This window comes from Octopus bimaculoides, chromosome 18, assembly GCF_046866305.1.
Source record: "Octopus bimaculoides isolate indiv1 chromosome 18, ASM4686630v1, whole genome shotgun sequence".
Classification (NCBI taxonomy): Eukaryota; Metazoa; Mollusca; class Cephalopoda; order Octopoda; family Octopodidae; genus Octopus; species Octopus bimaculoides.
In genome coordinates this window covers 12,366,402-12,375,078 of record NC_142945.1, presented here as the reverse complement: position 1 = coordinate 12,375,078, position 8,677 = coordinate 12,366,402, and positions in this window count along the sequence as shown.

Genomic DNA, 8,677 nt, shown 5'->3' with positions numbered 1-8,677 from the left:
ACGAAGGCTAACAGGCCAAAACTTCGTAGTCACCGTCTCCAATCTCCTTGTAAAAGAATACATGGGTGTGTATATATGTATGTATGTAATGTATATGTATGTTTGTACACACACACACATGCACACATACACACACACACATGGATAAGTGAGTGGGCGCGCGCGTTTGTGCGTGTGTGGCCGTATAGTAAAAATTTTCTTCTCAACCACATGGTTCCGGGTTCACTCCCAGTTTGTGTCTTTGCGAGTGTATTTGTCCCGCCCCACCACTTGACAACCAGCGCTCTGTTTACGTCCCCGCAACGAAGCATCTTGGCAAAAGCGACCTACAGAATAAGTCCAAGGCTTAAAAACTGGTGTCGATTAACGTTTGGCTACATCCGTCAAGGGGGTGCCCCAGAATAGCCGGAGTCCAGTGACTGAAAACAAATAACAGGCGAAGGATAATATATATGTATATATACTTTTATTTTTTTTACTCGTTTCAGTCGTTTGACTGCGGCCACGCTGGAGCGCCGCCTGAAAGGGTTTTAGTCAGACAAATCGACCTCGGGACTTATTCTTTGTAAGCTTGGTGGAGGATTTAAAAAAAAAAAGCACAAAGACATACACACATGTATATATATATATATATATATATATATATATATATGGGAGAATATACGAAAAAACAACAACAGACGAGGACAGGTGGTGTAAATAACAAAAGGATGTATTAGTATGACGCTCGGGAATACGGAAAGTCTTTGACGTTTCGAGCTACGCTCTTCAACAGAAAGAATACGGAGACAAGGAGAAAAACACGGAGAAAAAAAAAATTGGGAGAAAAAAAATTGATTGATATATATATATATATAAATTCAAAAAGGGATAAAACTCTTTTACAAGAATTTTATCAAGAAGCCAGTGTGTAAAAAAATTCATAAGGGAAATTTCTATTCCCAAGAATATAATTATTCGTTTATATTTATATAAAGGGCATTATTACAGAAAAAAATTATAAGTCCACTGTGTGGCGTTATTATTTTCTGTAATAATGCCCTTTATATAAATATATATATATATATATAGGACGGGCTTCTTTCAGTTTTCGTCTAGCAAATCCACTCACAAGGCTTTGGTCGACCCGAGGCTATAGTAGAAGGCACTTGCTGAAGGTTACGCACAGTAGTACTGAATCTGGAACCATGCGGTTAGGAAGCAAGCTTCTTATTTCTTTATTGTCCACAAGGAGCTAAACATAGAGGGGACAAACAAGGACAGACATAGGGATTAAATCGATTACATCGACCCCAGTGCGTAACTGGCACTTAATTTATCGACCCCGAAAGGATGAAAGGCAAAGTCGACCTCGGCCGAATTTGAACTCGGAACGTAACGGCAGACGAAATACCGCTAAGCATTTCGCCCGGCGTGCTAACGTTTCTGCCAGCTCGCTACCTTTCTTACCACACAACCACGCCTACGCCTATACACACACACACACACACACACATAAATATATTATTTAACAACAGCTTGATTCAGCTCAATGCAACTTGGTTTCTTTTGCTCCTCAATTGAACCGAGCTCGTCAGGCATAGGTAACGGAATACATCAAGTTTAAGACTTATTCTGATGAAGGTTCATTTTTTAATGTTGCTTGTCTTGTTTCTTTCGTTGTTCGAAAAAAGTTCGTGTTCCATGTTTTCGTATTTCATGTTGTTTACGTTTTGTGGTGTTCTATGCCAATATATGCATGTGTATATACATATACGTATCTATGTATGCATATATAGTTATATATATTATTTATATTACACACACACACACACACACACACACACACACACACACACACACACGAATATATATACACCTATTTAATCGATATGTTTATTACGAGACACAACAAAACATACACGTACTCCCCGCGCGCGCATTTATGTGTGTATTTCCTGTTACGTTTATTCCCGTTTAAATCGATGTTGTGTTTTCAGTTGTATCTCGTAATAAACAGAGATCGATAGAATAAGCACTGGCGAATCGATATGATCGACTAAATATGTATTAATAGAAATACAAGTGCATGTATTCACACATTTATGTTGAGATTCATAAGTTTAGATAGGTTCGTATGTCGTGGCGTAAAAAGGCGAATCCAATGTTTCAGAGCTGAACTTTCGTCTGGTATAATTTTTGCAGTCGCAAACCACTATCAGTTTCCTTGGAGTTAGTCAATGAGGGATCGGGGGGGCCGTGTTTACAACTTCCTTCTTTCTTTCTTTCTTTCCTTCCTTCTTTCTTTCCTTCTTTCTTTCTTTCTTTCTTTTTTTCTTTCTTAATCTCGCAAACACACACACACACACACACACATACACACGCACATATACACATACACATACACTTACATTCACATGTACGCATAAATCACTCAAACGTGCGTGAGAGCGCTTAGACACACGTGACCGAACCTGTACTATGTGTAAAGAGTTAGACGGGTCATTCCTTACCAGTACAGATCCTCTCCCACATTCTTTCACGCATACGTCAACCTACAGATGTTCAAGTTGTTGTTGTTTTTGCTGCTGCTGTTGTTGAAGTTGTTATTGTTGTTGTTGTTGTTGTTGTTGTTGTTCAATATCCTAACCTCTTTTAAAAAAAAGTCGGCAGGGAGTGATTTGGTTGGTGTTTCTAGCAAGTCGAAAAATCGCGAAGACACGCCCTCATTGGTTCGACTTCCTCCGTTGGCCATAAAGATCTCAACAATCGTTCTAGCTTTGCAAATAAAGTCATAAATAGTTCACTTCCCAATCACGAGGTCTCAGATTCGATCTGACTGCGTGGTTGACTAAAACAAACAAGATAGAGAAAGATAAATAAAAATAATATCCTGTGGATCCTTCCATTTCCATCACAGGCAAAGCTTATGAAAGCAAGAATCAAACAAATGCTAACACAAAAAGACTATCTAAACGCTATCAATTGCTCGCAAATACATTAAATGTGGAAATTGTCTTTCTAGAAAACGCCCGGCGCTCATGGAGAAATAAATACCCTAGGCGCCTATTTTGGGGCCGCAGTTCCCCTGTCGCCGATCCCTCCTTACTAAACATTGAACTTTATTGGAATGGACAACATTCCCTCAGGTCTATTTTTCGCATTTAATCCACAAAAATTTTTAATTTGAAGGATTCACACAGATGCAAAGAAACGGAAGACGATGAGAAAGTAAAAGAAAAGGGGATAAAGAAAAGGAAAGAAAAGCAGCGGAAGATGGAAGAGGAGGGGAAATGGGTCACATATCTCAGAACAAGTGGGGTGCTCAGCTGCGCCCTGCGGTAATGATCGCGATGGTGTTGCCGCGGAGAATGGCCAGCGACACTTGCTGCTGTAGCCACTCCACCTCGCGGGGTTTATTTCTCCGACAGGCCGCCGCTATCCCTATTTTGCGGAGGAAATCGGTCGCACGAGAATTGATTGGTGTTCACGAATAGACTTAATCAAGCTGCATACGACCAGATTGGTATGCTGGTCCTGTCGATAGAAGGTGGTAGGAGTTCGCTCCCCTGCTCGCAATATATCGGATGCAGGTGTGCATCGTCAACCAGCTAGAGTTGATTGTCCTCTTGGGACAAAAAGAAAATCGCAGTAAAGTCCGTTCGAACGGAACAGCCATGTTGAAGTAGCTACGAACATTACTTGCAAGTAAAACTACTTCGTTCATCTCTTTGAGAGATTTTAGAGCTAGCTTTTTTTTTTTGAGGATAAATAGTCTGCCAAAAAGCAGCTAAAGGTGGGAATTGGGTTCGGGTCTGTATGTCAATGCATTCGTTTTAACTGCTAGAAGTAACAACCAAATTCCCTCAAATCACACCTACTGCATTAGACAAAAATAAATAAAGCATGAAAAAAAATAAAATACGGATGAACATATTGGACAAAGAGGTTCTTGATATACAACAAAAAAAAAGATAGGATGGTCACACTGGAACGTCTTTGTTCATAGATTTGGCTGTGTTTGATCAGAGTTAACCTAGGAGTAAACACGAGTATCTGTTCAGTCTCCCGCTTTCTCTTTAAGACACATCCACACACACGCACACACACACACGCACACACACACGCACACACGCGCGCGCGCCCACACATACACCTATATATATATGCTCACACATACGCACCCACCTACATATAGACATATACACACGCAAACACGTACGTGTGCCCGCATACTCGCACACACACTTACTCCCACACAACACCTACACATATGCACACACATACGTACCCACCGACATATAGACATATACACACACAAACACACACGTATGCCCGCATACACACACACAAACCGCCCACACATACACATACGCTCACACATACGTACCCACATACATATATAAATATAAACACACAAACATACACATACATACATACACACACGCAGAAACATATACACAAACATACTCTCTCTCTCTCACACACACACATACACATACGCACAAACACCCACACACCCACACACCCACACATACACACACTTTTTCTCACTTCCACTTTCCCACATTCATTTGTATTGGGAAAGTCAAGTGGAAATTAAGACAAAGTGACAGAAGAACAGACAGACAGATAGATAGATAGATAGATAGATAGATAGATAGATAGATAGATAGATAGATATGGATAGATAGATAGATAGATAGATAGATAGATAGATAGATAGATAGATAGATAGATAGATAGACAGATGAATAGATAGGTAGATAGGTTGTACACAGTGAAAGACTTTACCCAAATACATTCACACATGCTTGATCATTTACATTGCCAATGTATATTTGAGAAAGGGAAAAAATGTTAATCCGTCTTGTGTTATTTGAAAAGGCAGTGACCCCGTCAGCGACCTCTCAGCGGGTCAGTCGCTTCTGAAGACTGATGCAAAGCATTTAGTAGTATGACGGGGTCAGAACAAAATCTGTCAGCATTACTTATCAGAGGTGAGCTGGCAGAATCGTTAGCACGCCGGGCGAAATGCTTAGCCACATTTCATCCGTCTTTACGTTCTGAGTTCAAATTCCGCCGAGGTCGACTTTGCCTTTCATCCATTCGGAATCGATAAATTAAGTACCAGTTGCGTATTGAGGTCGATCTAATCGACTGGGCCCCTTCCCACAAAATTTCGGGCCTTGTGCATAGAGTAGAAAAGAATATTACTTATCAGAATAGGTGGCGAGCAGGCAAAATCGTTAGCACGCCGGACGAAATGCTTAGCGGAATTTCGTCCGTCTTCAAATTCCGTTTCCGTCTTCAAATTCTGCGTTCATATTCCACCGAGGTCGACTTTGCCGTTCATCTTTTCAGAGTCGATAAATTAAGTGCCAGTGAAACACTGGGGTCGATGTAATCGACTAGTCCCCTCCCCACAAATTTCAGGCCTGGTGCCTTTAATAGAAGGGAATTTTATCAGAATAGGTGGCGAACTGGCAGAGTCGTTTACACGGCGGCCAAAATGCTTAGCGACATTTCGTCCGTCTTTACGTTTTGAGTTCAAATTCCACCGAGGTCGTCTTTGCTTTTTATCTTTTCTGAGTCATTAAAATAAGCACCAGTTGAGCACAGGGACCGATGTAATCAAATTAACCCCGCCCTCGAAATTGCTGACCTTGTGCTAAGATTTGAAACTAATATTCCTTATCAAAATCAGGTGTGGCTGCGTGGTAAGAAGCTTGCAGAAACGTTGCAAGAAGCTTGCAGAAGGCGGCGAGCTGACAGAAACGTTAGCACGCCGGGCGAAGTGCTTAGCGGTATTTCGTCTGCCGCTACGTTCTGAATTCAAATTCCGCCGAAGTCGACTTTGCCTTTCATCCTTTCGGGGTCGATAAATTAAGTACCAGTTACGCACTGGGGTCGATGTAATCGATTTAACCCCTTTGTCTGTCCTTGTTTGTCCCCTCTATGTTTAGCCCCTTGTGGGCAATAAAGAAATAAGAAGCTTGCTTCTCAACCGCATGGTTTCAGATTCAGTCCCTCTGTATGGCACCTTGGGCTGACCAAAGCCTTGTGAGTGAATTTGGTAGACGGAAACTGAAAGAAACATGTGTGTGTGTGTGTGTGTGTGTGTGTGTGTGTGTGTGTGTGTGTGTGTGTGTGTGTGTGTGTGTGTGTGAGTGTGTGTGTGTGTGTGTGTGTGTGTGTGTGTGTGTGTGTTTGTCTCCCCGCCATCTCTTGACAACTGGAGTTGGTGTGTCTACGTCCCCATAACTTAGCGGTTCGGCAAAAGAACCGATAAAATAACTACTAGGCTTACAAACAATAAATCCTGGGGTTGATTTCTTGGACTAAAAACCTTTAAAGGCGGTGCTTCAGCATGGTCGCAGTCAAAGGACCGAAACAAGTAAACGAATAAAAGAATAAAGGAAAATTTGCTATCACTTATATTTCGTAAGATTAAAATATTCTGAAGCTTAAATACAAAACCACAAACACTGTCTTTGTAGTTTTGAGATATCTATAAATCGATGACTTCTTTTTAATGAACGCAGGCTTTTCAGTCATGTGCTCTTGGGTTCCGTCCCATAGCGTGACACCTTGGGTAAGTGTCTTTTTCTATAGCCCCTTGTGAGAGGATTTGGCAGACAGAAACTGCAAAACGCCCGTCTTCGAAATGAGGTGTAAATAGACAGCCGACAACTGATGAAGATCCGTTCTTTATGTTATTTGTCCTGTTTTCTATTTGTTTCTCTCGTTGTTTGCGTATTGAACTCACTTGCTTTCGTATTTCATGTTGTTTACTGTTGGTGACGTCCTGTACCCATATATGCATGTGTATATATATATATATATATATATATATATATATATATATATATATATATATATATATATATATATATATATATATATATATACCAACTTAACACTACACACTGAATCGTGGCAATGTATGGACGGCTTTCGGAGGACCGAAGAAATTATGTGTAAATGGAGAATTATACGAGGTATAGTACTATACAAAATACCGAAAGGATCTTCACCTCTTATATCACACCTTTCTTCCTCCTTTAACGCCGATGTGATATAATTTCCTGGGAGAGAAATACTTTTGCGGCTAAATTATACACTGATATAAAGCTTGAAACACGTGTACCGCAGAATCCTTTGTATTTTTGTTGTTATTTTTTGGATTTACAATTTATATATATATATATATATATATATATATATATATATATATATATATATACATATATATATATATATATATATATATATACACACACATATCTATCTATCTATCTATATATATATACATATATATATATATATATATGCATATATATATATCAATCTATATATATCTACCTATCTATATTAATATCAACACACATACATATATACGACGGGATTCATTCAGTTTCCGTCAACCGAATCCACTCACAAGGCTTTGGTCGGCCCGGAGTTATAGTAGAAGACACTTGTCCAAGGTGCCACGCAGTGGGACTGAACCCGCAACCATGTGGCTGGTAAGCAAGCTATTTACTACACAGCCACTCCTGCGCCTCACTATATACATTATTTATTTTAAGGTCACAATACATGTATTAAATCGCTACTAATGCTTTTATATTTTGACAAAACTCAAACATATTCTTCAGGCGAAAACCACATATAACAAACTAAAGAAATTGAATAATAGAAGAAGCGCGAAAAATTAAGAAGGCAGCATATAGAAAACGTAGACAATAAACAACGGAAAACGAAAAATGGAAAACGAAAAACAGAAATTACAATGTAAAAAATAAAAAGTAAAAAGATAAAAGAGCTATCCTCCTTAGACATTAAAAGATAAGGATGGAAAGATATCAAATCAGTCAGGAATAGGCGGAATTTTCCAATGCTTCAAAATATATTTATATATATGCAGGCAACCACTGAAAATTTCTGACCTGGAATTCAATAGAGAGTTGGGGATCTTAGATCTGAACAGGATCTGCACTCTTTCAGCCAAACAAAGTCTACATTTATTTGATCCATTCACACAAAGCATGGATTTCTCAATTACTTTCCATTTAAATCACGTGGTGTTTCATTATCTTTCAAACTCCATACATAACTAGCCAACTTAGTAGCTTTACTTTTGTCCCTATGTCAGAAGGAGGCTATGTGATTGGCATAGCAATTTTTAAATTCTCCTTCATATAATCCAATATAGGTCTTCCTGTCAGTTGTATTATTATTTAGGGCTGCAGTAACTTCTGCTTCATATATGATAGATTTAGTCATATACTGTTGGTCAAGTGGACAGGGTACTGGGTCGCGACAGTTGCAAGTGGATTCAGGCTCTTTGTATTGAGTATGTATAATGATACTCTTCATATTGGGACAGTAGCTATATGATAATTCCACATGTGTTAAGAAATCGTTGTATTATTGTATTATTAAGAAGTAACAAAGCAGTGACCTGGGAGACTCACTTGTACGCTGAATAAGAAAGATGCTTAGTGACATTTTGTCCATCTGCAAGTTCTGACTTTGCCTTTCAGAGTCGACAGAATAAATACCATCGAAGCACTGGGGTCGATGTAATGAAAAGTTTACGCCAACATTTGAAAAGAATATAGGTTTAATGCAAGTGAAAAAAGGTCTCGGTGCACGGTACAGGAACCTGCATTTCATTTGCTTACTTCGAAAGAAG